Source organism: Heliangelus exortis, chromosome 5 (genome assembly GCF_036169615.1).
Source record: "Heliangelus exortis chromosome 5, bHelExo1.hap1, whole genome shotgun sequence".
NCBI classification, from domain to species: Eukaryota; Metazoa; Chordata; class Aves; order Apodiformes; family Trochilidae; genus Heliangelus; species Heliangelus exortis.
The window spans coordinates 5,653,677-5,667,484 of NC_092426.1; the positions used below are offsets into that span (position 1 = coordinate 5,653,677).

At 39.5% G+C, this 13,808-nt stretch overlaps 1 protein-coding gene across 2 annotated transcripts in view; it reads left to right on the forward strand.

The window, feature by feature from the left end:
* MNAT1 (MNAT1 component of CDK activating kinase) overlaps positions 1-13,808 on the forward strand; it is a 122,750-nt gene that overhangs the window by 61,864 nt on the left and 47,078 nt on the right. The window lies entirely within an intron of this gene.

The window sequence follows — 13,808 nt, forward strand, 5'->3', positions numbered from 1 at the left end:
CTTACTGCTCTGGTTTGGTTGGTTTGTTTGCTGCTTCTGGTGTGGTATGTTTTGGTGGCTTTTTTTTTTGTTTTGTTTGTTTGTTTCTTTAAGTGCTTTTAGTATTCGCCTGAAGTTAAAAAATAAATAAATTAAGCCTATTTTTATTTTCTACCTTCACTCTTAGCTCAGCTGGTCTATCTTCAGGCTGAAACACTTCAGATGGAATTGATTTCTTGGGGCTGTATGCCACTCTGTACGAGTATTTAGTGGTTTTAATCTTCATTTGTCTCATGCTATACATGATGTCTTTTTTTGCAGCTGGGTAGAATACTTCCCTTTTCACAGCTCTCTATGGTTTAGAATCACAGCAAAATCCCAGCTCTTATTTTCAAAAGGAAGTGGTTCTTTAGGCATATAGATTCTCTCAGAACAGACATACTTGTTTTAGAGAGCATGCAAGTAAAGGTAAAATTTTTACTGGCACTGAACATTATCTGGGTTCCAGCAGGAGTTTGGCTGGATCTGTACTAGGAAGCTGCTGTGCTGCCCTTGCAGCCTTGGTGCCTGTGTGCATGGTGGCTTCAGTTCCATTGCAGAGGAAGCCCAAAGGTGCTGGTGAGAGAGGGGTTGCAGTGCTTTCCAGCAGGTCTCTGGATGAAGATGCTCAGAGAAACAGCACTGATGGTCCAGTAGCTTCCCTGGAGTGGAGATTTACACAGAGGATGCAGGCTGATCTTTTTGGAGCCCTGTAACACCAACTCTGCTAGAGGGATTCTGCAGTTGCTAAGCACCCTCTCATCATACCTAGTAAGAATATACATTGCATTTTCCTTTAATGCTAATTTTCTATTATCAATAACAATACCTTAACAGTGAGCATGGTGTTGATCTGCTGAGAGGAGTACATGTTTCTGAAGAGCAAAAAGGGAAATTCACTTGTGACTGCTTGTTCACCACCACTTCTGGCAATACATGAATACAGAATTCAAATATAGGAGTTGAGAGACATCAAAAACACTGAATAATAGAGTTCAGGTTACAGCTAATGTGCTGGATTTTAACAGTGACCCAGAGTCCTGTGATCCACATGCTGCTCACTTAAATCTTGTAGGATTATATATACAATGTGCCTGCAACTTTGAGTAGCATGATGGAAAATGATTAGCAGTAGTGAATGTATTTGTCATACTAGATCTCTATTCCTTTGTTTAAATAAAGACTTTTTGTTAAGCATCAAGCACATACATGCAGAACTGTGCTTAAGTTTTTTGAACTCTGGTTTTGAAGTGTATGCCAGATAAACTTTTATTTAAATGATCTATCATGAGAGTGCTTCCTGTACTCTCCAACCCACAGACTGAAGTCTAACACATTTAATTCGGTTCTGGTCTTACTGTTTACTATTATATCAAAGTGTCTAAACTTTAAGCACATTATGTTTAATGAATTTTTTTTCCTAATGTAGGAAAAAAAAATTACAGTATTTGCCATTTCTCCTCCACTCATTTATATGATACTGGCCTTGGGAAAGGAGACTGAATTTTGGAAATGACTTCTGTATATCCCTGCATCTCTGCATGATCTCTTTGAATTGCCTTAAGAAAGATGCCATCATTGAAATTAAACTGTTGGGTGGTGGACAGATTTAACCAGAGCTGCTTGACCTGAGTCTGTTTTATGGTTGGGCTCTCTTATACTGTTCTGTTAGAATAAATATTTGTTCATTTGCTTTAAGGCTTCTTTCCCTGGCTAAGGCAACACATGTTTATACACACATATTAGTAAAAATACAAATTAGGCTCATAAGTTTGCACAGCTGTAATGACTGGAATTTAGTAAATGAAATAGTGCCAACACTGTTAATTATACAGGAGTGAACAGCAAGACGAATGTACTTGTTAGTAAAGTGGCTGTAGCACCAGTGGAGCAGATCTGCACTTCAGCTGTCACTTTCTGGGATGGAGCTGTTCTTAGGGTTTGGAACATTTTGGTGTTTTCTTTTACTTTTGTTCGTTTGTTTTGGGTTTAGTTTGTTTGGTCTTTTTTTTTTTTTTTTTTTTTTTTTTAGTTTTCTGTTTCATATATTGAATTGCCCAAGAGCTTGCTTGCCTGATTCTTTTCAAGTTTCAGAAGCACATCTGTGTGTCCTGCACTGTTGTTTTGGTCCCTGGAAAAGATGCTGCACAGGACAAGGCTGGTCAAGGGAAAGTTGCTGGAAGGATTCAGCCAGGTTATTGTTTGCTCCCCTGCCTGTAAAGGAGCAGGCACAGGGACACAGCAACAGGAACTGGGCTTTGGGTCCTAATGTAGGATGCCCAAATTCCATCCTCAGGAGCAGCCACTGGCTACAATAGCACAAAGACACATTGTAAAGTGATCTGTGGAAAATGCTGTGTAAATCAGATGGAGATCTTCCTATTTCTGAGTCCTACAGCTCTGAATATGCTCTTGCTTGAGTAGGTGTTACTGTGAGCAATAAGGAGAGATCTGACTGAAAGAAAGAAAGAAGGTGGCTGAGAGTCCAAAAAAACAGCTGGCAGGGAAATAAAGAATAATAAAAATTTCTCAATCATTGTTTGTTTTGGAAAGATCATGCTTGAAGCACATGGAAATACTTCACACATTTGAGAAGTGCTGACTTCCTACATGCCTTGTGAAGGAACAGCAAATCATTCATATAATGTAAACACATTTATAGATTGTTCCAATATAACTTTTTTCAGTGCTGCTGTTCTTTTTAACAAGATACAATTTAGTCCGTTTATGCTCCTTTGATGCTATGCTTCAGCCAAGAGTTGCAAACATCATAAATGTTAAATGTTAGAGTTTGTGCTAAATGAGCAGTGCAAAGTTATTGAACCACATTTTAAATGCAGAAAGTTGTTAAATAGTGCTGCTTGATGCACTGTTTAAAAGTAAACATACCAGAAAGTATGTGAAACAGAAATAAAAAGCTTGTCTGAAAGTGTGCTGCGAGCATAAGCAGTTTCGTTATGTTTTGATAGAGATTATGAGTGGACAAAGTTTGTCTGTGAGGGTGGAATTTTAACTCAGGGAAGAAAAATGATGAAAATGAGAACCTTTTGGTGCCAACATCGTGGTATTTGTGCAATTGTACAATCATAGTCCTGGGCAAGGGTCTTGAGAGGCCATGGGGTCCTTTCCCTTGCTGTGGGGCAGAGCTGGGGATGCTTCATGACAGGTTCCAGTCCAACCTCTTCTTAAAGACCTCTGGAGATGCATTTTGCCTGGGGCAGCCTGTGGTAGCACTTACTGCCCTTACTTTTACATTTTAGGGGAGACATAGTTAGCTGTGTTTCCCTGGCACCATGCAAGTTCATTTGCTGCCTGAGTAGATGCCAAAGGCAGGTTGTTCTCTGCCTCTTCTTAGGAACTTTTTATGTACTCAAAGATGACTATGCAAAGAGGACTTCACAGGACTGAGTATTTTAGAATTTAGATCAGATGCCTTAATTGTGACTCAACAATGTAAGTAATTTCTTCTGGAAATAGTTGATAGGCTGCCTCTGCTCTACAGACCAGATGTGAAATTACATTCATCAATTGAGTAAAGGACTCTAGAGAGGAAAATTCTCTTAAAGAGGGCATGAAGATCATTTAAAGAATTGTAGTAAGAGCAATGAAGGATTTGAAGCCATTTAGGCAAGATAAAGTAGTAAATTTGTGTATGTGCAGAGAAGAACGTGTGTTCTTAGTACCATGATCCCTCTTTCTTAGCATTCCTTTTCATTCATGAGAACATGGCATGTTTTCTTCAAATCCCCTCTTCTGTTGCTGCTGATCAAAGTAGTTTTGTGTCATCCTTTGATCTTCTCTATTGTTTACCTGGAGGAGGGCTGGTGACCTGGAATTGCAGAGCTGGGCTAATGGCTTCACAGATGACTGAGTCCACAGTCTGTTGGTTGTGTCTGTCTGTCTGGTTTTGAGAGGCTTTTGAGAGGAGATCTGGGGCAGACCTTGGCAAAATGGTGGGAATGAAAGGGATGGGAGTTCCAAGGATGAAGGATTTAGGGGCTCCTGAATGGGATTGGGGATTACTGAAGAGCTCTGGGACAGAAATTGGGCATCTGGGGGTTTTGGTAGTCATCTGTCTGGATGGGTTCCTGTGCTAAAAGAGTCTGATCCCCAAGGGCAGGAGGGGATGGTGTGTGCACACTTTGGTGGGTTCAGATGTGATCCCAAAACAGTTGTTAACAAGGGTCTGGCTGCAGGCAGAGGTGTACATACAGGACTTGAGTTTCCCACAGCATCCTCTGTTTTGCTTTAATCTCAGAAGGTCCACCAGCCTTGCTGGTATTTTCATTCCCTGCAAGGAAATAAATCTTCAGCGTGTTGACTGAGGTCATGCTGTGTGTGTGCATGTACCACCTTTCTGCACCTTAACTTAAGTGTAAGTGAACACAGCAGATAAATGAATGTTTGATATAGGGTCTCAGAGGACTCAACCTTAAAGCTTAAAAAACCCCTAAATTTGTAATTTAAAAATGCATTTAAAAATAAAGATGTATTTCAGAGGAGCTGTTGGGGACCTTAGTTTTTAAGTCAGTACTCATTTGAGATGCACTTGGATTGTGATAGGGTACTTAAAGCAGATTGTATTTTGGATCAAAGAGACAATGTTTTGTACCAAGGAGACTTCAGAAGTAATTTTCCTGAAGAATGTTTGTTCAGGTGCAGAGGATGGGAGAATGGAATATTGTTTCAGGCAATCAACATTGGACATCAAAAGGTGATTTTCCCTGTATCTAGGTAGTCTGGACTCAGTGTGTCAAAGTGTTGCTGGGAGGACATTGAAGGCATCATCTACTAATGAAAGGGGAATTACCCTATGAAGAAAGTTGGTAAGTTTGGTTTATCTTTATTCGGCTTAATTTATTTTTTTTTTAAAGGAAGACACTGGATAACAGAGTATATCAAAGTGGAGAATTTGACTATTCTAATTTATTCTTCTGCTTTGCTTGAGCTTGGTTGCTACATTTTGGTAGCACTGGTAACATTTTGGGGAAATAGGAGTCTCAGTTGTAGTTTGTGACATGTTACAGTTCAGCAGAATGTGTGGCAGAGCAGTAGAATTCTCTGCTTTTTGCCAAGTGGATAATAGCATGGTAATACGTTGCATTTTATGCAGGCTCTCTTTAAAAATATATATATAAGAATATTATGACTACAGAGAGACCTGCTTTGACTCACTTAGACAAATGTGTGTAGCTGCATGGGCAGGAAATGGAGGGACAGAGAGCACATGTGGAACCATCTATCTAAATTAGCTGGGTGGGGGCCAGGAAGCTGGAACTTGCAACATTTGCAATGATTAGTAGAAAACGAAGTGATGGGCTTGTTTAAGAAAAAGGATTCTTGTATTATTCTGGGAGGGTGAGGCAGTTCCTGCAGGAGACAGATGATGTGTTTAAACGTAGGGTGTGTGGAACTGGGAGGTAGTGGAAAGGTAAGTAGGTTGGAGGGAGGAACAATTTAAAACAAGGGCTGTGCACAGGAGGAAAGCATCATATATTTTTAGGTCTGAGGTCCCTTCTCCTGTTTCATTTCTTGAAAGAGAGGCATAAATAAATAGAGCATCGCTCTCTTTTCTCCAAGGCATTGAAAGAGAATCACAGAAATGTGATCCTCTGCAAGACTGTCAGAAGCAGCTCTCAAGTAAACAAGAGGTGCTGGTCTGTGCTGTGTAGATGTGCTGACAGATCTAAAGGGGTTTCATGCAGGCATCTGATCCTCCCCTTGGTTGGGCACTCTTTGGCACTGGGGCTTGGCTGCTTGTGTTTGGGTACCTGTGGGCATGTGTGCATGACTGGAGTGAAAAAAAAAAAAAAGCCATGTGCATCCAAGAGTGTATCTAAAGATGTCTGAGTTGTAATGCTTCCCTACAGTAGGCTCTTTGAGTTCAGACAAGCAATGTTTGAATAACTGATTGGTAAATACTGGGAGAATTTTTCTGCCTTTCCAAAAAGATGGCAGTTTCTATAGGAGCATGATGGTAGTGACACTGGGAGTGGCAGAGTTTTTCCTGCTGCCATTTGGAGTGGGGTTTGAGCCAGATCATGACTAGAAGTTCAGAAGAGGGATACCCTGGGGAGTTTTATTGTTGGATTTTCCACCAGCCATACCCAAACTCTCTAATATGGATGTAGAGTAGGAGGGCTTCAGCGTGGGCTGCTTGACAGAGGAGATCTTGGCACAGAGCTTCATCATCGAGATCCTGGTGTTCAAAGTCTTTTGGAACAACGTTGGCCATACCTGCATACCAAGGAGTCCCCTGTGTGGTTGTTCCATTAAACATGAGGAGGGTTTGCTTTTGTTGTGAATCAAGAGGAAGAGGCTTGGCTTGAGAGCTGATGGGGGATTGCAATGGGAACTTTATGCTTCTTTCATCTTCACCCATTCAGTTTTCGTGTACTCACTTTCATCTGCCCCTTGTGGGGTGACGCCTTGAGCTTGAATTCACATTTTAACATATCTGAAGCCTAGGAATCTGAATCTGTTCAGAATAAGGGGTAAAAAAACTCAGATCCTTAAGATGCAATTTATACTAAAGCTTAATATGTCAGTTTAACTCATATCTTGGTGTATAGTGTCTGCTTCATGCTAATTTTTATTCTGTTTTGTGTCTGGTTAGTTAAGTCAATTAGAAATACAAAATTAAACAGAAACATCACTTCTAAAGTAACAGAAATATTCTTGAAGAATGCTGCTGGCTGCTTTTAAACTCTGTGTAACTAAATTCAGCTGTAGCTGATGTGCCAGGTATAACTTATGCATTAAGTCTGTTTATTTCTCTGACATTTTTTGTTTTAAGGACTCTGAATATAATAGTGATGATATCTGGGTTATTTTGTTTGTCACGAAGAACAAAGTATAAATGTAGCAGCACTTTAATCTTTATTCATGAAGAGACAAAAGGCACAGCAACTACAGCTTTTAAAAATGTGAAATTTCTTCTGAAAAAGGAAATATTTTTTAGAGCTCAGGATGCTTTACCTTTGTTGTTAAATACAAGACTACATGACCATGCTGGTTTTACCTTTATCCCATCTCTGCTCCATCTCACCAGTAGCATCAGGCTTAGAAACAAATGAGTGGGCTGTGCTTGCAGGTAGGAGAGTTGGACCTACAGGTGGGAAGTGAATTTAGACCATGGAAACCACTGCTGTGTATTCTGTTTGGAGGAACCTCTGTCTGGAAAGTGTATTTTCTTATGGTTTTGTTGGAGTAAATTTTTGCTAATGTGCGTTCTGTTGTCTTGGATTTTGCTGGCAGAAAAAGAGGAGGAGGAAAGCTTGAGGAATGGCCAGCTGAGGCTTTTAAGAACGGGGAGGGAGAAGCCATACCTGACATGTGGGTGAGATGGGGAGAGACTCACACAGCAGTTCTTTTTTTTTTTTTTTTTTTTTTTTTTCAGTCAGAGGTGCGTGTGTGTGCATTGTCAATTGTCCGTGACAGCTGATGCTGGGGGGAGGGAGCTTTTTAGGGGAATTTAGAGATTTAGATCAGGGAATATTTACTTCAATCAAAATGCTTTGTTTCCGGCTAACACCGAGTGACTATCAGATAAAACCAGTTTGAACATGAATTTTGGACTGGAGTAGCAGTGCAGCTTTGGATGTTTCTGTTTTGGTTTCCCCACCTTCCCTAGGAGGGCCTGTTTTGCTGAGGGATCAATTAGAAAACATGAAGGAATGTGGATAATGTGAATGATTGGGTTACTACTCTGACCACTCTGGCAGATTAACTGAATTTATAAAATCTGCCCTTTTACAATTCTTTTATGCTTTTATATTTTTAAATTTAATTAGTCTTTCATTATTATTTTTTAATTATTTGCCTAACGGTACACAAAGTATCGGGATGAGGCCACGGAAAATAACTCTGTAAATACTTCCCTACTGTTCTGAAATCTAATTAAATGCCTGCAAACTTTGTCATTCATCATTTTACCATAGGAATGTATTTCTTATGGAGACAGCCTAATATCCTGCAGCAACTTCATGGTATTACAAAAATAATTAATGGATCTTTTTAGGGTAGAGTGTGTTGCTACAATGTGGAATAATACTTCAGTGTTGTAAGTGAATGGTGTGCTAGGAAACACTAATCCCTCATGTATGGTAACAGGAAGTATGAATATTACATATTAATGATAATATAAAACACTGTAGCACACATGCTTTTTTTCAGGGAATGCCTACCTTTTCATAAACAAGAGTGAGCTATAATTACAGAAAATTGGTGAGAAGCAAGAATAATTTGTGTAATTAAGAAGATCTGTTTATTTAAAAAGCCTTCAGAAGTTGTAAAAGATGGAACTTAGCCGTATGTGAGGGATGAATGTTGTGCAATAATGCCCCTTCATTCCCCTTTCATAATAAATCTCCACAGAGTATTCATCTGAAGGGCTGGATGCCAAAAAGAACAGGTTCGACTTGTCTGTGAGGATTTACACCACAGTAAAATGCACAACTGCTTTTGTAGAGGTCATTGTGAAGGTCACGAAGCCAGTGTGCACTGCTGAATAAGAGCAGCCTGGAACAATGGTGCGAGAGGTTGGACTGGGTGAAATTAATGTTTAAAACCTCATATGAAATGTAGCAATAAGCTGGAACCCTTAAGACATATGACTTGAAAGCACGTATGCTGTTTTGCAAGAATTAATGGTCTCTTTTTCAGACGTTTGCATCTCCTAACCTCTGCTGAATGTAGCTCCTAGGTCAAAATACAAGTTTACTTGATTCCTTATAATTAACATCGAAATGTAGCATGTCTAATGTAAACACTCTTAAGCCATAAACGATTGCCTTTTGTCAAATTTAAAACACTCCTCGCTGATACTGAAGTGGGTTTAATTACCTGAAATTTGGCACACCTGTTTTTTTTTTTTTTCTTTTCTTACAAATAAGGTCTGAGTGTGACTGTAGGAGCACTATGTCTTTAAATAAAAGATGATGATCATTTCAAATGGCAAGGGGCCATCAGTGGGGCTTAGTGCAGAGATTAATTAGTAAACTTTGGAATGCACCACAGCAAATGCAGCTGATTGGCAATAGCATGTGGAGCAGCAACTGGTGGAAAGCTGGTGCTGCTGAGCAGCAGAGGTATTTCCAAAAAGACTTAAGAGTGCTGTGATGTGCTTCACTTTAAATGGCACTGTGCTGATTGCATCAAACCACCAGTTTTCTATTTATGCAGTTGAGTAAATTAAATAAGTCTGACATGCATTTTGAAAGAAAGCAAGTTTTCTTCTGGTGTTTTGAAGTGACTAGGTGCACCCCATCAGTACTCAGTGACACCTGAGCATCAGCTTTAGAGGATTGTGGTTTGTCTGCATTGCATTTTGCAATTACTTTTTTTTCCTTTTTTCTTTTTTTTTTTTTTTTTTTTTTTTTGGTAGTAAGACATATGTCACATGTACTGTCAAATGCTGAATTTAACTTCTGTTTGAAAAAGGCACTGAAGTAAATATAATAAATGGCTATCTCAGCAAACCTTTTCTTAGAATTCTGCACTACTTTTAAAAGTTGTCGGTTTTAATGATTTATAATTGCTTACTGTCTTTTAGGATTTTAAATCTGTGATTAGAGAAATATGAAACTTCATCTGCAAATTAGCTCTCTGAAGATGCTTGATCTGTTTGGTATGAGTAATTGACCCATTACATGTAGTCCCTAGTGGGAATGTTTTCTCAGTTTGTGTAGGCCGTGGAATGACAGCCCAGATAATAAAATTAGGATGATTTATGTAATAAATAACTGTTCTTGAGAGAGCACTTGGAAACCATGTACACTTTTAAAATCTCTCTTAATACTGTTGTATTAGTCTCTTGATGATCACCTTCAGCTGGAAAGACATGGCCAAGCATCTACTTAAACAAGGAAGAAAGCACACCAATACCAGTGGGTGCTTCAGCAAAGGCCCACACAATTTGGCTAACTTGGTAAAATTCATCTTACTCTATGTATCCTGGGGATTAAAAAAACAAACAAACAAAAAAACTAGTCCTCTTGGACTAGTTAATGGTATCATTGAAATAGTCATTAAAAATTTTGAACTAAAACTGATGGAGATGCTTGATCTCAGAAGATACGGATCGCCTTGGCTTTGACCCAGAAAACCTCTTTGTGCTTTAAAATTAATCTTGGCTTGACCCTCAGCTCTGCAACTTTGTCCTTGTTGCATTTCAGTCCCTGGTGCCCTTATGGTGTCTTGTGGCAGGTCTGTGGACCAAGCAATAATAGCACACTTTGGTTTCTGATACGTGGTTGTGAGTTGCATGACTTCAGAACTGTTGGAATCATCTTCGGAAGGAAGGATGAGGAGCGGAGAGCGGGGTTGCCAGGATGCTGGGTGTTTCTCTGAGGACCTGTTTCTGCAAGCCTCTGCTTCCTAGGCCGTTGTGTTTATTGCCACGGGTTATTGCAGCAAAGTGGATGGGCTCAGTTTACACAGTCAGGTCTAGGCTTGCTTGGCTTTGTTGGACTGGACTTGTAGGGAACAATCCAGACAAAGTAATCTGCACATGACTGCTCCTTGGCCTGTGCGAGGCTCTTGCTGCACTTAAAGCTGAGTAGTTTTCTAACCTGAATCTGTGTTGCTAAATCAGGGTCTAAGCCCCAGGTAAGTTTATGATAAAATTTTGATAAAATTTTGATAAAATTTCCTTATAGCCAATAGATTTGTTAGCTTGATGTGCCTTTAAATGAATCCTCTGTGTAAACGTGCACAGGGCTGGGGCATTACAAGGTCTGTCAAGATGTTCAGTGATAGTGTTTGTTAAAACTATTTAACTCATACCCTTTTATTTGTGTGTATCTGTATGTAAATGACAATATCACTCATGCACACAAAAAGCATCTCATTTAAAAACAGAGTATTTGAGCACTGCATTTGGCTCTAATTACTGAGACTTAGTTATTTTCTTAAAATTAAATCTGCAGTGTGCATCCAAGTGCATGACAAAGCATTATGAATAATTAAGAGCAAACTGGAACCCTGTACAGAAACAAATGTAGGTACATTCAGCAATGCATTATCCTGGCTGGGCTGCCCCTTTGCTGTGACTCTACTTGTATGAATTACAGAGTACTTGTGGGTTACCTTTTAGTATTGCCTCAACCTAAGATACAAAAAGTTAAATGAAGTCTGAATTTCCTTGACTTGAGAGCAGCAAAGTCACTGCAGGTCCCTACTTTTCCTAAAGCCTGTAGCAGACCAGTGTGGCTGCTGGGGTGGCAGTGGCTGGGGGTTAGATGATTTCAGGAGGTGAGCTGCTTTTAGGCTCTGGCAGGCTCTTTTGCTTGTAGGTCTTCCTGACCCACTGGCTTCTTATCACTGCTGACTCCTAGCAGTGAGTATTTTGGTTAACACAATGGCTGAGAAAGAGGAGGGGGAGAAAAGAGTTGGTGTAGTGTCATGTTTTAGCTGTGACCCAAGATTAATGTGAAACCAAAAGGGAAAACATGGTTTTCTCACTGTATTACCAGTTGATAAACATTAACATTCAGAGCTGGGGCAAAGCTGGGGCAAAGTTATTTAGGCTGCTGGTGATTTAAAGTGTTTGGTTATTTGTTAAAACTTTACAATATGACCTTGCCATCTTTTGCTGAAAAGAATTTTTTCCTGAGAGTTATATATCTTACCTTCATTATATTTTCCTTGTAAAATCTTGAGCAATCCAAAACCAAACCCATAAAACCCACCTTGGATTCTTAAACCAAATGTTCCGTGAAAGATTGAACAACTTGCCTTGGCACAACAAAATTTGTGTTCAGCATGGGGGTGGAAATATCCCCTAAACTGTCAGCACTTGGGAAAGAAAACACAAAAACCTATTATTGTTCATATGTACTCCAAAGTTTCTGATTTGCTCCCATTGAGCTGAGCGATGTGGTATCAGTTACTCCGGTGCCTGGAGTGATGGGTTTGAGTTTCATGTAATGAAGTGGAACTGCAATGCAGATGCACAGTAGCCCAGAGCTGCTGGATGGATGGCTTCCAGGTAGATGGAGACTTGGGCTGACCAGCTCAGGAGCCAATTCCTTGTGGTCAGCCAAAAATCAGCCCTTGCTGGTGAGTCTTGCAGCGTGTGCACGCGCTGAGTCAGTCTCTTGTGTACCTGGGTGATTGTACCAGTGATTAGGCTCAAAAGGCTTGGCAAATCCTATTTGTGTGGGAAGCATGAGTGCAAATCTTGCCTAATTTACTTTATTTAAATCAATATAATCCTGCTTAAGGCCCTTTGGAAAGCAGATCTAAGTGAACGGTGTTTTAAGTTAGCACAGTGTCTTTCGTGTTCACAATAAAAGCTGTTTTCATTTGGGAAGGGTGTGCTTATGGTTAGCTTATAAAAACTTTTGCCATATTGAAAGTGGAAGGGCTCAATTCTCCTGCATGCACACATTGTCTTTTGTGAAATTTGTCCTTAGAAGATTTAATATCTTTAAGTTTGCTTTATGATCAGCAATTCTTTGAACTCGCAAACAAGAAAGTGTGGATAACTTCAAATACCCATTTGAAGTCTGATTCTGAGGAATGCTTATGGTGGTTTTGACCTTATAATGTGAAGTTTGATCTCTGTCTCAAAACAGTATTCTAGCGGAAATGTAAATACAGGCTGGACTTTTTTTAGATATCTTCAAAATATGCTCTGTCTCTTAAAGGTAGGGGCTTTATTCCAGGGATCCTGGATATTCAAACCATGAAAATATTTCTGTTCCTAAGGGCCCTGGTTGAGCAACTGATTTCTGATCAGCAAAGCTCACTTGCCTGTGCTTTCGTTCAGGAGACACCACTCTGTGGTGGTTTAGACTTCAATATAAGATTTTGGTAGTTGTGAAGCTTCACGGAGTAGAGAAGGGCTAAGAGTGGAAGCTGACTGAGGTGATTTAGAGTTTTATAGAAGCACATAAAGCTGCAAGTTGTCTTGTTGTGTTTGGTTTTGAAAAGCGCTTATTAACTACTTTGACATCTCGCTTTTATTCTCGAACATCTGCTTTAGATTGTTTGCTATAAAAGTGTAAGAATTAATCTTGCCCTCGTTTTTGTTATTGCTACCAGAAACCAAACTATTTTTATTGCTTCTTGTATAGGGATTTGGACCCTGAACTATTTTCAGAGAGACGAAAATGAATTTGTATTTCTTTTTCCTCTCTCACACACCCCCCAGGCTTACAGGTAAAGTTAATTAAATTATAGTTTTTAAGTGCACAAATGTTAGGCATACCTTGTTAAACTGTATAGTAAGCCATACTTTTCTTTATTTGGTCCAATATTATGAGTTTTTAGGGAAAACAAATGATCAGCTCATTTTGGTTTGTTTCTCAGAGCAGCAGCTGCCTTGAGCCAGGGTAAGACATTTGCATCATCTGTGGAGAGGTTAGTACATATTTTACTGTATGGAAATAATTTATGAAAGTCAAAGAAATGGAAACCTTCCTATATGTTTATTCCTTTGATTAACAAATGTAATTAATACTTCTTCCTGGAGCTTCCTTTTTCTTGGATTACAGCTTGTTTGTGGTGTTTCCCAAGAAGCAGTAAGTAGCTGTGGCAGGCAATGTCAGTGCAAGCCCTGGTCTTACAGCACACTGCATTCAAGTGATTCTTTTTTTTTTTCCCCTGGGTTGTCTATTATTACATTTTGGGACATTCTGCTGATGTGGGTTCATCCAGTACTTATATCAGAACATAAAGTAATCTTCCTTTCTACAATGGAAGTGTTGTTTTTAAGGCAAAACTGTCTCATTTCCAGTCTGTAGCAGGACATACTCAGGCACCCCCTCTAACTTGCTTGAAATCTG